This window comes from Anser anser, assembly GCF_964211835.1.
Source record: "Anser anser genome assembly, chromosome: 1".
Lineage (NCBI taxonomy): Eukaryota > Metazoa > Chordata > Aves > Anseriformes > Anatidae > Anser > Anser anser.
The window spans coordinates 114,102,922-114,121,936 of NC_139720.1; the positions used below are offsets into that span (position 1 = coordinate 114,102,922).

The 19,015-nt window shown below is 39.1% G+C and overlaps 1 long non-coding RNA gene across 1 annotated transcript; it reads right to left on the reverse strand.

Moving 5' to 3' along the window:
• Positions 1-7,154: 7,154 nt before the first annotated feature.
• On the reverse strand, positions 7,155-9,127 carry LOC310892824. The gene is made up of 2 exons (XR_014578495.1): positions 9,032-9,127; positions 7,155-7,351 (listed from the first exon to the last, which is right to left on the reverse strand). It is a non-coding gene; the product is annotated as an uncharacterized lncRNA (long non-coding RNA).
• Between the last annotated feature and the right edge of the window lie 9,888 nt (positions 9,128-19,015).

The following is a 19,015-nucleotide window of genomic DNA, read 5'->3' on the forward strand; positions in this document are numbered from 1 at the left end:
ATGTTAATGAACAATGTTGGCACAAAAAAGAGAAAATGTGAACTAGCAAAGACTGTGTTTAAGCAAAGAATCTCAGGAAAGTTTCTTAGTGTCAGAGAGCAGTGGGAGAGGAAAGAAATGTGACTAGTTCCACAAACAAGAAATGTGACATGATTGCCTGAGACAGCTGGGGACAGGATGGACTAGAAGCACCAGTATCTGTGCAGGGAAACAACTCAACAGTTTTCTGTCGGATGAAAGTTTCTTGATTAGCTATACTAGACTTCATTGTTCTTGCTGTTGCATTCTGAGATGTGTAGAGAGAACTCAAGCAGTGCCACCACATTACAGTCAACATTCGTAGTTCAAGACCAAACACAGCTTACAAAGCAAGGATCCTGTGAAATCAAGAAATCACTGCACAGCACAATTCTGAGACAGAGGATTTTTCTTAGCAGCCCATTCAAGCCATTAGTGATTCAGACACTGCTAGAACAGTTCATTACTGAGAGAGACAGCATTCATATTGTTTAGGCGATGGCATCCTTCGTCAGTCCTTAATAATATCTAAATTGAGCTCTCCTTAGTGGGCTTCCTCTCTTCGGAAAGTAGGAAGAAACCCTGCACTACAGGAACTGTAGTTAACTGCCTGATTCTTTGCACCCAGTGTGGTTTCAGAGAGGAAATAAAGAGCATTTAGAGTGACTGAATCACATCAGATCTTCCAGACATCCTCATTAGGCTGTTATAATTAGGGCTGTGTTGTTCTCTTCATTTTCTCTCAATAGTGTTAGCTGGCAAAGACTGATGCCTTTAGCCCTCTAATAAATTAATTATTAATGTAGGAGTTAATAATTCATGTTAATTGGTACTATGAGCTACTTTCCCCAACAAATGTGAGCAAAGGTCAAAACTTGTTAACAGCAGAGGTGAATTCTATTTTTAAGTTTTCTGTTTCATAATATATCCGTGAAGTCAAGCTATAGCTTGCAAAAGTTAACTGTATTTCAAAAGACAAGCACATACTGAGGGCAAAGGTCTGGTCTATTCACTTGATTTCAGTCGCATTAACCAGGCACTTGAACTGCCTTTGTCATACCCAGACAAACAGAGCAACTGAGAGTTTAGGATTGCCCACCCTGGATCTGCAGAAAGCATCTCACTTGTTGTCAGGATGGCACAAGTCTGAGCAGGGAGTGATCAGCAAAAACATACACTGAGAAGATGTCAATTACTGAGGTGTCAGGATGCCATTTTAATAACATCTGGTAAGTACATTGCGGCACTGAGTATACATGTTGACTTTCCTGAAACAGAAGAACCTGTTCAATCAGCATCATAATTGTGAGGATTATCTTAGCGGAAGATCAAATGATTCTTTATAATTATTCCTTGCTGCTCAGATAAGACAGATTCGCCACTCACTCATTGTACGAGGTGCAGTGCTTTGATCACTGTCCTCTTAAATGCAATGCAATTTCATGAGAGTGCCTGTCCCAGACCCATGCCCTTCATCTGGAACATTAGAGCTAGAATCTGCTTTTAATTTGATAGGATGTTTGAACAAGGCCATGTGCTGTCGCATGTGTTCAGCAACCGAACGTTTTCCCATGTAAAGAACAAATCCACAGTCTTTCTGCAACAACCAACAGGAAATCATGTTTTTGTTTGTGTTTTGTTTATAAAACAGAGATTCAGAAAAGCAAAGTGAAGAAAGATATGTGTAGGCTTTGGGAACAGCTTGAAAGGAACCAACAAAAATATGCTTTTAATAAAAATAATCATCTTTTCTTAATGGTTGCAATAATCTATTGTAACTAACTTATATAACACAAGGCTTTCACTGTACTCATTAGAACTTGGCAACTCATTTTTCAGTGTTTAAACATGAGAATGAGATGGGACTTCATCCAACACCCACTGTCATCAGTGGGAGTTCTTCCACTGACTTCTGTGGGCATTGGATCCGGCCCCTGCTCAGCAGGACATTTTCTTTCTGGGAAGAAAAAGCCATCTCTCTTTGGAAAGGTTTTTTTTCTTTAAGACATGGCCAATATAGCTATTTACTCTCTTCTTATTGTTTTGCAAAATCAAGCCGATGTCCTTTTTTTAAAGAGAAGAAAGTACAGCTCAGGAAAAACAAGTATAGTTTTATAACACTTTGTTCTATTAACAGGAAGCATTAAAAATACCGATGGAAAATATCTCATGTCATCTGATTTGTGTCAAGTTTGTCACTGCAAGTGTATACTGTTTCCATAACATAACTGAAGTACAATTAGACACATTATGGGAAAAATAACAAGTACATGTAGATCTTTCACTGATGCCATTATGTAATTAAAATATGCAGAAAGTGCACAGATGTGAAGCCACTGTTATGCATACTGATGCTGAAGAAACAAAGACTCTTTCTCATTTCTTCCAATGGCACACGCAGAGCTTGTTGTACTGGCTTGAAAATGTGACATGGGACTGCTGGGTTTTGCACTCAGTAACAAGGATTCATCCTTGTGCCTAGCAAATATCAAGGAGAATCTTGTCACTAAGTGCAATTAACAGCTACTCAGCATGTGGTGTGGTGAAGAAATTGAAGCAAAGTTCCTAGCAGTACAATGTTAATCCTTTGATTTACAGCAGGAGTTGGTTTTCTTCACTCTGTTCTTGAGATACGATGGTTTGACAACCCAAGGTATCCCTGGATACTGGTGATGCACTAACTACAAATCTGTTCTTTTTAGAAAATCATGTGAAAACCAAAAAAGACCCTGGACTGGGGGCAGCCTCCAAAGGACAGAAGTGAAGAGGAAAACTTGGCCAGCGGTGAACTCAAGATCGACCCATGATTTTACTGATCTGACACCTAAGTAGGCCTAGCATAGCTGAGGTGTTCTAGCCTTCTTCAAAACAGTACCAAAGAGCATACTATGTCTTGGTGAGATGGACAGCTTGAAGCTGGCTCATGGAACGTGCCAAATTTTACCTCTTTCGCTGCTCCAGAGAAAGTCACAGGAGAGAGAAGTGGCTGTTGCATCTCCTATTGCCACACTGGTTAGCTTGGCCTTTCACTTTTTCCAAAGGTCTTTCCTGCTGCTCCAATGTGCTTCTCTTCAATTTACAACCCCATTTTTTCTGGGAACAGGATTTAGCTCTCTTTTTTCTATTTCCCATAAAACAAGCAGGCACTTTTCTTGCACATTGCAATTATTTCTAGAAAATGATTCAGCAAGTGTGCTTTTCTGCTTTTTTAATATGAACTCAAAACAAAACTGTTTGTACATAAAGATGTTATAAAAGTCTAATAACAGTCTGAGTAACACAGAGCTGACTTAAAATGAAAGCTGTGTGCTGAAAGCAGTCAAATGCTTTACTTTAACATTACAGAGTTTGCAATGCAGCACATTTAAAATATAATGCATTTTTTCCCACCATCCTAGCTTTTTTCTGCTATCATTTTATGCTCTGACAGTCCCAAGTATGTACAGATTGCTACATATTAACTATTTTTTTTCATACCTCCCTAAACAGTACTATAGAGGTGTAAACACTGGAGTCTGGTTCAAACAGTGATACTATCATCAAGATCATGGACAATGTAATTTTATCAGCCACCAGTCTACATGGATAAGGGCAAGAGCTAGCTTTTGGCCAGAGGCAATGTCTCATTTCATTCTGTACCTGAGGGCCCATGCTAACCTGTTATGCTACCGCAGTACTAATTGATAATTAAGAATGCAGAGCCTGCTGCGTGTAAAAAAAAAAAAAAAAAAAAAAAAAAAAAAGGCAAAGCAGAAAAAAAATTCTATGTTGTGATGCCTTACCCTGACTCATACCCAGCTCTACATCACAAGGATTTTTTCTCTTCCTCCTTACTCACTATTAAACAACGGAGAGTTTCAAGTCAGGAAGAAGAAAAACTCAGAAGAAGAAAAAAAAAATCCCGCAGTGGACAACTTGTAAAAATCCTGCAAGTACTTACAAGTAAGTATGCACGTGTGTGGGAGGCTACAAACACAGTTCTCTTTGTAGGCCAGGGATGTGAATCAGTGAGGCTATTCATGGTAGAGGTACTACAGTAAGTGTTTGCAGGACCCATCCCTCTGTGTCTTCTCTTCTCCATTATCAGTTCCCAAGGCCCGTAAGTGTTACTAATGCACAGCAAAATGTAGCTCAGAGGGTGTTTAGTCAGGGAGATGAGTAGTTTCTTGTTCTCTGCTCACATGGAAGGGAAAGGGACAGAGCTAAAAGGCTAATGTAACAGCCTGCTCTTGGCATCGGCTGTTGCTAATTTTCTTTGGCGTGCTTTGACTACCTGTCTGAAAGGCTGCTGCAGTGCAGGAAGGAAATTTTTCAAGAGATTAAACTATTATTGTTTCCTGTGTGGCTGTCTTCACTGTATATGAAAAAAAGCTTTAAGGGCACTTGAAAAGAGATTTGTCTGAATAGCAAAGTTGTTGTGATTCATCCCCCGCCTCCCTCCTCAAAGAGTCGGGATTTGGCCAATTTCCTCAGGAAAGTGGTTGATTAGGGCCCATGGATTTATCCACAGCCTACATACGAGATGTCATAAAGGTGATTAATGGTGAACTCTCCATCATAGGAAGCTCAGAGTTTAGAAAAGCTATTTTCAAGGGCATGGAAGGAAAATAAGTCATTTGTATTTTTGCCAAAATGCTTCAATGTTTAAATGCCTCTTTGTGCTCATGGTAATTAATGCTGCTGCCTATCAGAGGCTAGTGTATTTTCTGATTTTACAAGTTTGTTTGAAAAATTGATTCAATGTGTTTCAGTGTTTACGTAAGAGGATATTGTGGAATTAAAATAAAATGTTTCCACAAGACCAGCGTTTGTTGCTATCCTTGAATCTAAGCATGATGTTAGAAGCATTTTTATGCCCCTTCCCAAGAAAAAGTTCACCTGGGCTTTCCCCAGAAGGCAGTGCTATTATAGTGCAACTTGATGAGTGCTTTGGGAGATAATTACCCAACCTGACAAAGAAAACCTGCACAGAGCCTTTGAGAATTCACTAAGAGTTTCAAAACATGAGATTTTCTTGTACTTCTCCTGTCTGGCACTTACTTTGTCCAAGCTTTCTTCCCACTAATTTCTGTCCTAGCCTTCACTCCAGGAACCATCTGCCAACTCTCATGTACTCCTTTATTTTTTAACTGAATGGCTGGGCAAAGGGAAACACCATGAGGCATGTGCAAAGGCTAACTATAGTTCCCTCTTTTTTTTTCTTTTTTTTTTTCCTCTTCATTATTTTTTTTTATGCTTGATTCTCAGTGTAAATATGGAAGACAGTGTTTTTAAGTGTAAGACACTACATGAAGTGTGATTAATTCCGTGTAGCATCAGACAGAGCAGAGGATCAGGAAAGTGGGGAGCCCAGTTCCACCACATACATTTGGCAGAGCTGTATCCTTCCTTGCTCTAAGCACTTGCTTTGTTGAACAAAGCAAAACACCTCCAGCTGGAAGGCACAATCCTGGCTCAGCCTTAGGGCCCTCACTCTATGGACAAGGTTAGGGAAAGGAAATCCACCAGAGGTCTTCCTCTGGGTAGCTTTACATATGGTGGCTGCTGTGCATACACTGTGGGACTGAAATGTCTCTGAGAAACAGCGCACCTGCAAGAAATCCTGTTGTTACCAGGATGATCTATAACAGCAGGTGAGACTTCAGAGGTTTCTATTAGAAGATATCTCTATAGATGAAAATCCTAGGAAAGGCAGTCATATAAAATCGCAGAAGTACCTGGTTCTGGTATGAACAGGGATCACAGAACAATGCAGGTGAGAGGAGAGCATCCCTAGCACCCTCATAGGGAAACATTTCTAGTGCTCTTTCCTGACATATGATGATAGCAAAGTAGCTTTTTCTCACACTATGAAGTAAACATTTTATGCCAGGAATAGGATGGAGGAAACCAAATACATCTGGGCATTGTGCAACATTATTCAACATCTGTTAATAGTAACTAACTTTAAAAGAAAAAAAGAGGACTCCTCATGAACTGATTTCCCAACTATATTTTTAGAGATATTATTACCTATTTGCCTCCTCTTTAATGCTTGAATGTTTGTTCCTAGCCCTCCTTCCCCTTCTTATCACACTTGTGTTTTCATAGCTGCTCCTGTTACCACCAGCTACTTCACCTCCATCATTCCAGCCCTTGCATCCATTTCCTCTGCTCCTCCTCTCACAAGCCCCTGACCAGCATCTAAGTATTGTCCCCTGTCTGTCTCCCTACCTTTTGTAACTACATCTTGCCTCCCTTTCTCGTTTTCACATCCAGATTCTCTGCTGTTTTCCAGGCCCTGTTGTCTTCTTATAGCCATGATGGGGCAATCTGCGCTCTTAGCACCACCAGAAATTATACACAACTCAGTCCATTACCTCTGCCTTTTGCCAACACTGCTACAGCCCTTTCTTATCTTTTCGTAATCCACATAAAAATGTTTGAATTTAAAAAAAAAAAAAGCTAAAAAATAGTTCTGCACACACATTCCAGTACAGCTAAGTTGATCTTCCTTTCAACATGTGTTATACCCTTCTGTATACACCCAAACATGTGAGCTGATCAGCAAAGCTGCATTTCATGCTCTTCATTTTTACTAGCACTAAGAATTCATGAACCAGGCTGCAAAGATCACAAAGGGACTTGGTTCTGTTCAGCTTTTTAAGAACAGAAGTCAGTGCTCTGCTTGGCTCTTCACCTTTCCTCCTGCAAATGCACAGGCCAGAATGCTACTGCCTTTGTAATGACAGAAGAACTGGCTGCCATGAGATTCACCACACACTGCTGCGGTTGATAAAGTCTTGGTGGGAACAAAGCACGAAAGACTATTTTTCAGATAATTTTTCACTGGGCAAAGATGGTCTTATCAGAGGGAGAGAGAAGGCATCAGCAGAGTTTCTCTCTTTAAATGTGTGATGTAAATGATAACATGTGTTCTTAGGGCTTTGAAATACCTGAACTTTTAGCAAGGTCTGTGGCCTTTCAGCAGTTCCAACACAGCTTAGACTTTCTGGCTTAGAGTTCAAGACCGAGCTCCAATGTGAAGTTATTAAAAAAAAAAAAAAGACTACTACAGAGACTGTATTTAGAGCTTCCTGGCAGCAGGCAAGCGGGGGGTGGGGGGTGGGGGGGAAGCTGTTTATCTTGACCAAAAGTTTTCTTAGTTGTACATGAAAAACATTTATTTTTTTTGTCAAACATGGCTAGCAGTCTCACAAAGAGTGGCACTCAGGAGGCTAGGATCACCAGGGCGTTGCTGGCAGTGCTGCTGGCCCAGACAGGAGGAGTATCTGCTGACTTCAAACCGGGGCACTTGACGTCTGACAATGCTAATGACGATGACGATGATGAGCTGAGAGAGGGAAAAGGTTATGCAGTTAATATTTTCCTGTAGGGAAATGTCATCACCATCCACCCACTAGGCAAATAAAGATCATAACAGAAGAGGCACAAGAAATCTGCATTACCAGCCCTTGCTGATTTCACTAAGGGTTGTGACCAGTGCAAAAACGGGAAGCTATTTTCCCATCCCACAGACATTTTTTAGGAGACAAAAAGAGCTGAGACTTCCATGATGAGCTAGTGGGAAGAGGATGCTCTGTCAAAGTAGCCAGAAGCCTGTCACTCACAGCACATCTTCAGGATGTGGGGAACGGGAGTTTGGTTTCTTGCTCCTCATTCACCTAAATCACAATTGGTCTGATCACAGTGCTGCAGAGACAGCTTCTGCTCCTGCCCAGCAAGGGATTTCATACAAAATGCATCCAGCGGGCTTGCAAGATGTACATCGCATTCTTCATTTCAGCTGACACCCTGAATTACCAGGCAGCTCTAAGATGCTCAGCTTAAGGTCTGACCAGAGAATCTAGACTGTACCTCAATAACTTTTCTCGTTATAAATGCTTTCCAAAAGTTGGTTCATTCTCACTAAAAAAGAAAAAAAAATCTGTTTTTAAGACTTGGGCAAGTTCCCTTGAAACCTTTCCTACCAGCTTGTATTCTGGTTCTAGAAGCATGCACAGGAGTAAATTTCCTTGCACATGGTTTCACTGGGACTGAAATAAGCCTTGAGGCCCAGTCCTACAAACAAAGGGAGATTTTCCATTGTTTGCTGTGGAGTCTGGTTTGAGCTGAGTGATCAAAATAGCAGTACTGAGCAAGATGTTATATGCAAAACATATAGAAATAGCTATATTTAGCTTTTTCAGGATAACCCACTGACCAGTTTCAGCACGTGGAAAAATCTCCAGAATTTGACACTCACATAATAAATCTACTCTTTTTAATATATTAGTAGGAATTCTATAAATGCATAGCAGATGTTACGACCCTGCAGAAGACTGAAGTCTGAAGCAGCTATAAGAGAGTTGCCAGTGGTAACCTATTCTTGTTGTGTTTAACATGCAATATTTGCTACTATTCAGAAATTCTATGAATAGCTCCTCACCAGAAGAAAAAAGGAAGGTAGACATGGGCTGCAATTAAGAATAACACACCTTGACATGCTGAAGGGGTTCTGAAGTCAAGCATATGCTATTATCCTGGATTTCACACTCATAAACAGAAAATGTGGACAGCCACCCTAAAACTAGGTCTAGCCTGTCCCCACTATTCTCACTTCACAGCTAAATGAAGTGCTTTTCAGCGCTGCATTCCCACAGAGAAGATTTTGGCTAAGGCTGTCTCACCCTTATTCAAGAATAGTATAGGGCTATTCAGGATGAAGAAACAGATGAAAAATACTTTTTCAGATGAGATGCATATGGAAATAATTAGAAGGAAAATACAAAGAGAGATCATGTCAAATGCAAAGTTTGCCATCTCTTCTTCATCATCTGATTAAATTTTATAGTCCACAGATACCATGAGATGTTACAGGAAAGAAGATTTCATTTGGACCGCATTTTTCAGACTTTGTCCTGATATTTGCCACCTGTTTCTTCATTGTATTGCTGGGGAAAAAAAAAAAAAGAGACTGCAAACTGACTCTTCAACAAGAGAAAAGGAATAGTAAAAAAATGTTCTGACTTACTGTTTCAACCTGATCCAAGAAAACTGAAAAGAGAGTGGAAGTTTCTGTATGTTGCAGTACTGGTGCATGCCATTTAAACAGCACAGGACATCTTTAAAGTAACTGGAATAACACACAGTTCCTGCTGAGAAGGAAAGCACAATGTGGCACAAATGTCACAGTGATGGTAGTTCTGCTCATCCTACCATGAAAACAAAAATAGGAGAGACATAAGTGAGACATTTCTGAAGGCATACAATGAGCAGGCTAAGAGAGAGGAGGATATGGGATATGGGATATGGGATATGGGATGGGATGGGATGGGATGGGATGGGATGGGATGGGATGGGATGGGATGGGATGGGATGGGATGGGATGGGATGGGATGGAAGTGAGTTTCATCTTCACTGGCCTCAGGTTTCTGCCGGACTTCCTGCAGGATCAACATGAAGACAGGATCCTCCGCAGCCCTGGCATAGAATAGATGAGGCAGGCCTTATCAGGAAGGTGGAGCTGGTTTTCTAGCAAATGAAAGCATGTTTTGCTGCAGAGAGTTTGTCAAGCTTTTCTCTAATTAAAGGTGGAATAGTGGCCCACCACTTGCCTATCGCTTTCCATGCTAGAAAATGATGGGGTCATCTTTCAAGAATTTGTCCATAATTTGCAATGGAACTTCTGAATTTGACAAACAGATGATCAGCTGAGGTCACCTTTATATTTGCTCTTCTCTCCATTGCCTTCTTTGCCAGTCCCATCCTCTGCACAGCCCATACACGCAACCATTTTCTCCTCTGCTAATCCCTCTAAGGTTTCTGACCTTTCTGCCTCCTTCTCGCCCTTTATTTCAGTATCTGAACACCTGTGTCTTACAGTATACCCTGTGTCAATTCCCTGTTTTAACTGCTCCAGTTTTGTGATACTTTCTTTCCTCTCATTCTTTCTCTCTTTCTTTCTCTCTCTCTCTTCCTTTCATTCTTTCTCTCTTTCTTTTTTTCCTTTCTTTCTTTTTCTTTCTTTCTTTCTTTCCTTTTCTTCCTCTCCTTCCTTCCTTCCTTCCTTCCTTCCTTCCTTTCCTTCCTTCCTTCCTTCTTCTCTTCTCTCCTTCTTTTCTTTCTTTCTTTCTTTCTTTCTTTCTTTCTTTCTTTCTCTTCTTTCTTTCTTTCTTTCTTTCTCTTTCTTTCTTTCTTTCCTTTCTCTTTCTTTCTTCTTTCTTTCTTTCTTTCTTTCTTTTTCTTTCCTCTTTCTTTCTTTCTTTCTTTTTTCTTTCTTTTTTCTTTCTTTTTTCTTCCTTCCTTCCTTCCTTCCTTCCTTCCTTCCTTCCTTTCTTTCCTTTTTTCTTTCTTTTCTCACTTCATTTTCTTCAGACGTACCCATGAGCTGTGTTCCTCAGTATGTGCCTGGCTGTGGAGTTGCTGCCGCTTCTCTTTTCCTTTGCTCCTTCACAGGAAGCAGGGGTAGGCTGGAGCTAATTGAGTCATCATTGATTCATTTAGATAGACAGACAAAGAATAGTACTATTCATGTATTTTAATGTTATAAACCATTTCTAACATAACAAATGTGAAGTCATTTGTGTAGATGAAGTATGTCATGGTAGGCTACAGTGACACAAAGGTTTTGTCAGCATTCATTTCAGATCAACATCTTTCCTCACTCGGAGCCTCACACAAGAGATCAGTTGACCAACCATACCTCTCATCAAGGTCAAATCTTTACCACAGCATTGTATTAAATATTCTGTCCCTCACAAGGCAGACAGGCAGATAAACCAAGCACACTGTTAAATCAACACTGTTTTAAACTACTGTTTCTTCAGAAGAACTACTATGGCTTTGCTAAATCCATCGATCCTTTCCTAATTAGCCATACACTACATTTCATTCCTGACTTAGATTTTGTAAGAGTGATTGTTCTTTCAGAAACATATAAAGCAAGATTCCAAAAACAAGCTTATTTTATTATGCTCAATTATTAAATTTTCTCTGACATTTGCTGTTCGTATTTGCTGGTAAGCATTTACACATTAATATTTTTTGAGTTCATGTAGAGTTTAACAATATGAATTCCTTATCAGAGAAAAGTAGTGTGTTCATTGGAGGGAGCCAAGTACATGAAGAATTAACAGTTATCAAATTCTAGAGGGAAAACAATTTCTTTTAGAGTCTGTTGCCAACTGTCATACTTCCATTTGCAGACATGAATTTCCCTTTGTTGGATATTGGCTGCAGTCAGTCTCCTAACATTCATTTCCTTAGCACAGAGTGTATTCATGCCAGCCCTAGACCCCAGACCCCAGTTTTCTTCCTACAGTAGTCAATAAGAATATTTTCATTTATTTCAACAGAAGCAGAGTTGGAACCCTAACTAGAGAGATGTTTCAGTACTGTTCTGACCACTTACTCTTAGACATGCACAGGATTGAGTGCTCTTTTGGACAATACCAGCTTTGACATTAGTTAGTTGGAACGCCTTATTAGCCAGAAGAATATTTAACTAATGTGTAGTCACCTCTACATTCCAAATATGGGGATCTTTCTTGAAACGCTCCTTTTCTGCCTTCTTTATAATTTCTTCTTTCAATAAAAAGCCAAGATTTTCCACACACAAAAAAAAAGCAGACAGATGATTTCCATTAAAGACTTTTCATTTTTTGAAAAATATTGTTTCATCAAAAAAGAAAAAAAAGTTTTCCATAAAAAATAGTTGAATGGAAAAAATTCTTTACCAGCCCAAATATTTTCCCATTTTAAACAACTAGGGTTTGAATTACTCCTCAGGGGATACACAGAATATATTTAACTGTTTCACTGCCATATCAGAATATCATATCTTTCTGAGATAACCAGAATTCTAGTCTTAAATATTGTAAATGCAACTCAGCTCACAGATATCATTTAAGTAGCACTTAAGTTGGAGAAAGAGACCACCTCAGATGAACTGCATGCAGTTCATGTTCATAGCTACCTAGTCTTGTAGGATGTAACTCTTTGTAAAGCTTCGGCAGCACTCAGGATGCCTGGTGGAAGATGATTTATCTTCTAACTATTATTGTTCAGCCCTTGTCTCTCTCATCTTTTCTGCCAAAAGCCTTCCTTCTCTTCCCTCCCTCCTTCGCATCCTTAATTAACATATATATTATATATATGTTATATATATATATTATATATTTTCCATCTTCTTTTCCATAATCACCTTTCTTTCCAAATTATAAAACAATTAAAATTTAACATTGACAAAATTTACTGAGCAGCACTACCTACAGAAGATAGATAGATAGATAGACAGATAAACTATTTTTCTTTGTCATTCAAATAAGAAGTAACAGCAGGTCTTTGATACCACTACATACTAATTTCAAGGAAATGCTGACTTTTACCAATAACATTTGTGTACATCTGAAGTATGCTATAAGCTTTGGTACTGACCTGTCAGATTCCATAATAACATGCAAAGTCTTTAGAAATGGAACAGTGACTAGCTGTCACACAACCAGGGTGCTGCACATACCTAACAGCAATGGTGCTAAAGAATGACAGTAAAGCTCTAGACAAGCAAAACTGATGAATTTTCTCCCTAAGCTGTGCAAAAGATTTCAAGGAGATGTAGAGGCAAGCTTCTCAACAGTTAGTCAGAAAGAAGGCACATCCCCTCCTCTTTCTCGTTTTAGCAAAGGAACTAGTGCATTTATTATGTAAGAGGGTAGACTGAAACAAATTTTACAGATTGCGTTAAAAATAATAATTAAGAGGAGCTGAGAAAAAAACATGCTGAAAACTGTCTCTAGCTTACATCACCCTAGTTAAGGTTGTCCTACCTCAATTCACCAGTCTTTCTTTCTTGCTCAGATGAGAAACTCAGCCACACCAAGGAAAAAATAGAATAAAATGACATCCTGTCTAATCCTGCAAACTATTCTACGTGCAAACCACTATTTCTACAACTAGCCTTTGTTTCAGGCTCATATCATAAAAGTGTACATTACAGAAGAAAACATTTCAAAAACTCAAAGCAACAGCACAGTCTTCCTTCTCTTGACACACAAGTGATATGGACGCTCAGAGAGAGCTTATTTGTTTCATTCAAGTAAATAAGGAGATTCTTTAAGGGATCTAGTCACACATAAGCACAGGAGTAGTTGGACCTTTGAGCTTAAAGAATATATTCACATAAGCAGATTCACTTATGTGCGTAAGTGTTAGATGGATTAAACTGAGCGGTTGAGTTATTTAATCCAGATTGTTCTGGACATGTTATAACAAATTTTAGTGCTTGTTCCCTACTATGCATGCTAAGAAAAATATTTAACCTAAACAAATGAGCTGAAAACTCAGATAAACAGGATGGAAGAACATTTATACTGTCTATGTATTACATATTACATGTCAAAAAAAGACATCTATGACAAAGCCACTGTTTCACAGAACTACTTTAACAATGTTAATCATCTTTCAGTTGATGATTGGCAATCATCAACTGGCAATATTAGTGTATTCTATTTCAACATGCTAATGCAACAAATAAGCTTCTAGTGTTCAATAAAAGGCATCTTTGAGACAGTCCATTATTTTTCCAAGAAATGTTTTTTACAGGCAGAATAACTTGACTTCTCCAGATATACTAAAATAAATATTTTGCAATGTAATTGTACAGTCACCTTCCTAATGTGGTTAATTTCACATCTTCATGAAGTAACAAAGGGACAGATTTCCCAGGTAAAATTAGTCAGACACAATTTTGTAAAACTAAGTCTCAGAAAGCTACAGAAAACCTTGGATGGTTTTGACTGAGCAGGAATGGTTGCAAGACATTCTGAAACATTATTCAATATTTTTAATGAAAATAGTAAGGTATACCTAAAGCAATTATTAGATGATAGCTTTTTTAACTCAGATTTCTCATTTAAGTAATGGATTGTCTGCAGCTGAATACAGCATGTCAAAAAATGTTTTTATCACCTGCTTTAGTCCATCTGTACTACAGACCCCAGTCTATATGGAATGTAAAAGCTTACTTTTAAAAAATCTAGTCCATCACAAAAAGATATAGTATAAAACTGTAATTAGTGAGAACTTGAAGTGCTGGTTTTTTGGTTGTCTGGTTGGTTGATTTGGTGTTTTGCTTTTTTTAACACTGTGAGTATAATAATTCCTGTGAACAGGATATTCAAAGAAAACTAGACTCAGCAAGATCTGCTAGAGCAAGAATACTATGGAATAGAGCTGTCAGCTGTCAGCTGGGTCTATCCAAAACAGCTCAGTAACATGTCTCCAACAATGGACATTAGCGGGAGGTTATGAAAAGCGCAGAAACAAAGCAAGGCAGACATACAGTGCACTTGAAGTACCCTCCCAATCATATAAAGTTTAGAAACTTCCTGAACCAAACCTAAGATTTGTGTATCATGACTTTAAATAAACCAAACCAATCAACCAACCAAAAAATAAAATAAAATAAAATAAAATCAAAAAACCTTCTGAAGTTGATTATGCAAAAAAGATGTTAAATCTGGTCCTCTGAAAACAGTGAGATACAGGTTACCAAAGTGTTCAGAAAGTAATCTGACTGAAAAATATTGAGTTTCAAGGACAGCAATAAAACTAAATGATTGGGTATAGAAGACTGCTGTGACAAGAGGCATAATGAAAAGTAAAAAGGAAGTTAAAAAATTATGGGGGGGTTATTAGAAAAGTAGGAAATTGCTTTGTGGAAATATGTCTGAAAAGAGCATGGATTTACAACACAGATGATTGAAGAGAATTAGGGATCAATCAGGCAATAAGAGAACATGACATTGCCCTTCAAATTGAGGAGAGTTGCCAGTGCCTCTGCTTTTAAATATGTCGGTCATGTGTGTATCTTCCAGCTTCCATTAATACCAGTGAGAACCACCAGTATATATCTTCCATCGCTGCGATGATTTATCCATCTTTTCTTCTGCCATTGTGTCACTAAGATTTATCTCAGCCACCACCTTTGCAATGAAATTTATCTAAGAGGCATAGCTACAATTAACGTGGGACCTAACACATTTTTATTTCCATTCTATTGACACAAGAATGACAAGCAAAGCTTGAAAATGTTATTCTCAGTGTGGTTCATAGCAATAATATACAGTCAAAACACTGTCTGCTAGGACTCAGGGGCAGGGTAAAACAGGCACTTTTTTTCTTTTTTTTTTATAAAATACTAAAGGTTTATAAACATGAACAAAGGAATGAAGCAAAAGGCAGAGCCATGTGAAATGTATTTCCATTGAAAATTAGATAGGTGAAAGCTAGAATGAGACTTTTAGGAAGAAAGAAAATGTACATATGTAAAGCCTCTTCTCAAAATATTACATGCAATGAAAGGTAAGCTCTATATAAGAAACAAATGAATACTTGATTGTAGACGTCCAAAACACTGCTCTAAAAATTGGATGAAAGTTGAAGATGTTGAGAAAATACAATCTCTTGGAATCTAAAAGCAGCTTTCTCCTTTTGCCCAGAGTCTACTGCATAGTTACCTAAATATACCAGCAGGCAATTCTGACATGTCTTTGCTTAAATGTGGTTATATAAAGTAATACCGAAATAAGTTTTGGCTTTCCTGCAAATGTGCATAATGGAAAGACAAACATTATTAAAAAGACCATCATTTTTAGTGATTAAAATAATCCACAGCAGAAAAAAAAATCTTCTGTAACTTTCCAAGTTCCCATTTATCATAGTTTTGCAAAAAGAAGCCACAGTAATTTCATTTTTCTTGACTTCTATTAAAAAGATCAATACATATGATTCCAAAGAGTCTCGGCTCATGAAAAGATGGAGCTAGTCTGTAATCACATCTGAAAGTATTGGTTGTCATTAGCAGTAAGATTGATCTGTAAAGACAGTCAGCCCAGAGTGAAAGTACTTAAAAATTTCCATTGGGCTATTGCTGAACAACACTGCCCAGCAACCTTTCACCTTGCAGATAATTAAATACAGATAACGAATTACCATATTAGAAGGAAGAATTGCTTTGAGGATATTCAATAGATGCCCACTTTAGTAAAGCAGTTCCAAATCCCTGAATAATGATTTTGTTTTGCGCATAAAACCTAATGAGCTCCGACAGTATAAAGTCATTTTTCAACATGCATTTAAATCTGACTTGTCAGATAAGATATTAATAAGTCACCTGAGGTACAAGAATTGCTAATGGCCTGCAGCATAATCATTGCAAGTCCTCATACTGTCTTGGCTGTGAGAAGAGGATCTGGTGGGCTTAGCAAAGAAGAGCCTTCTCCTAGGAGCCGGACAGGAATTCCAACCCTACTGAAACCCCTGGTTTTGGCTAGAGACAAGGACTCCCCGCACGTGCCCTGACAGCCACCAGCTTCCTCTGCCATGTTGCAGGAAGCTTCCGCGGCCTTGTCCTTCCATGAATGCTCTTGGAGATCCTGGCTCTCCCAGCCTCCCCTCTCCTTCCAAGCACTGCAACTCCCCAAGGCTTAGTTGCTCACTGATGTTCACGTCCAGGCCCTGGTGGCACCACCAGCCCTGCCTGTTCCTGCCTACCCCCAGAGCTCCCCAACTTGCCTGAGGCCCAGGACCCTACATCAGTAGCAGGGCCATCAGCCCCAGCAAGCCTGCTGCAGGGCTGGGCTCCAGCTCCCCACAGCCCTGCCGTGCCTGACCATGGGCCCCACAGAGCCAGACCCACATCCTGGCCAGCCCTGCCCCTGTGGAGGAGCCCTGCTGCTGGCTGGGGTGGTGGGACAGCCCGGGCTGCCAAGCCCTGCCCTGCAGACTGTGGATGAAAGCCGTCCCCCGCTCCAAACAGCTCTGCTCTGCAAAATTTGCACAGGCATGCAGAGAAGGCCAAGCAATCCTCAAGCCCTGCTTCAGAGTATGTGCCCTTAATTACATCTTGCTGGAGCTCAGTAAAAGCAAGGGGACAGCGGCATATCTCCAGGAGAGCCTCCACAGACCCCAGAGGGGCTGGGGTTTACCTATGGTTACTTGCTCACATGTAGATCCAGTGCAGCTTGCATGGGAATCTCTTCAAGGCATAGAACACGACTGCATTTGAAACTGAAAACAAGCAAAATTACATTAAGTTCTAAGAGCTGAGATTCTGACATCTTTGAATTCAATCAAATTACTTGAAACAGGACCGTGAAGCACGGATAAGCAACCCTAGAGGTTTAGCAGCCTTCTCTGGGCAAGGTAAAGGTCCTACGGTTGAGGGGGAAGAAGGAGGAGATGAGAAACAATCCGTCAGAAGATAAAATTTGAAATGTCAGTGGGAAAGGAAAAGAGCTAGAGAAAAAAATATTTACATAGCCAGGAACATCACATTCCCTTTGCTATCCAAAAAATAAAAATTAAAAATTAAAAAAATCCCAGAATCATGTTTATAAAAGCTTTATGTGAATGTTTCATGTAGGCACTAACTACAATAAATTAAGTGTAATTTGGAGTATCCACACAGCTGGCAAGTCTAGGAAGGATATTCTCAAGTATTTTGCTACAAACATTGTAACTCAAGAAAAGGTATTTTTAGCTGCTCCTAAATAAAATAATGTAGGAGAGTATGTTTTTATGGAAATACCGTAAGGTAGGAAAGCTGAGTTTCTTGGAATTTCCTGTAAAAAATACCAGGGAGAAGGTGTTTTCTTATGTAATTCCAGTGAAAAAGAATGAATCTGGAAAGAAATTATTATTCTTTCAAAAGCTAAAATTATATTTCCCTTCTAAAATGTGGCCAATGCTTCCAAGTCAGAGCTCATAGTATTACTTTGCTTCTACCAAAAATTTGTCTCAAACATATGACAGGAGAGCATGATTTCAGGCAGCTCTTTTTAACCTTCCATTTTCTCCCAATTCCGTCACAGAAAAGTAAACAGTTTTGGTTCAAAAGCTCGTTAAAGCTGATACGTAACAGCAAAAAATTACTCACCTCTCATGCTATTTGCAAAAGCCAGGCATTTTAAAGTAAAAAAATGGATAGATGAGGACATTGCTAATTTCATATTGGCCAGTAGGTAAATCTAAAATGCTCAGACAGTTCAAACAGTGCCATCTGTGGCTGATTTCCCACCACCTACATACCCATATGAGCCACCCAGGGAGCTTGGCAGGAGCTTGTTTCAGCGGATGGCGTTGCAGCAATTCCATATCCTGCTCCCAACATAACCTACAGGCTATAGCTGTAACTTATTAAATCCCAAAATGTCTTCTGCACTTTGGCAGAAAGAGTTGGCACAGTGACCTTGTCCTCCACACTTTGGGAGCTCAGCTTTACCATGGCCAGAATTTAGACTTTTTCCAATCTTGAGCTTTACAGAGGATGGCAGTTGGAACATGTGAGGCCCTGCCTCTTTTGATTTCAGTGAACTCAGTAACTCATCCGCTATTATGTCTGCTTCAAGGAATTAGCTATTACACCATAGCAAAACAGCGTTAGCTGTTCCCTGTGGAGTGTTTTTCTATTGCTTTATCCTTAATTTGGTATTGTAGTGCTTTTCTTTAAAAATGTTACCTAGTAACTACTTACCAACTGACATAGGAATTTGACAAGAAAAAAAAATACATGCAGAAAATCAGGAAAAACTGGAATGCAAGACTGAGTCTTACTGAAATCAGATTTGCATGTGGCCCTGTCGATCTGTGTCACTGACACCTTCACAGCTAATTGTGTTTTTCAGGACAGTTTTATTTTATGTTTTTGGTGAAATATTTTGTAGCTAGAGTCAGTGATAGTCCTTGTGATGAAATGTTCATTTCTACACAGTTGATAAGATTGATAATTGTGTTTATCATGTGGGTAGTGTGAGATTAATGATCTTGCTTAATTATTCATTTCCTTGCTCTTGAGTGCTTGAGTTTTGTAAATTATACAATGGAGTAAAAATGTTATGTTGCTTAACAGTCTTAACTCTCTTTTCAAACAAAGAAAGGTTTTTTGGAACCTTCCTAGGGCTTAAATTTTGTCTTAAAATCCTTTATGCAAATAATACAATAGCTATCTTACCAAATC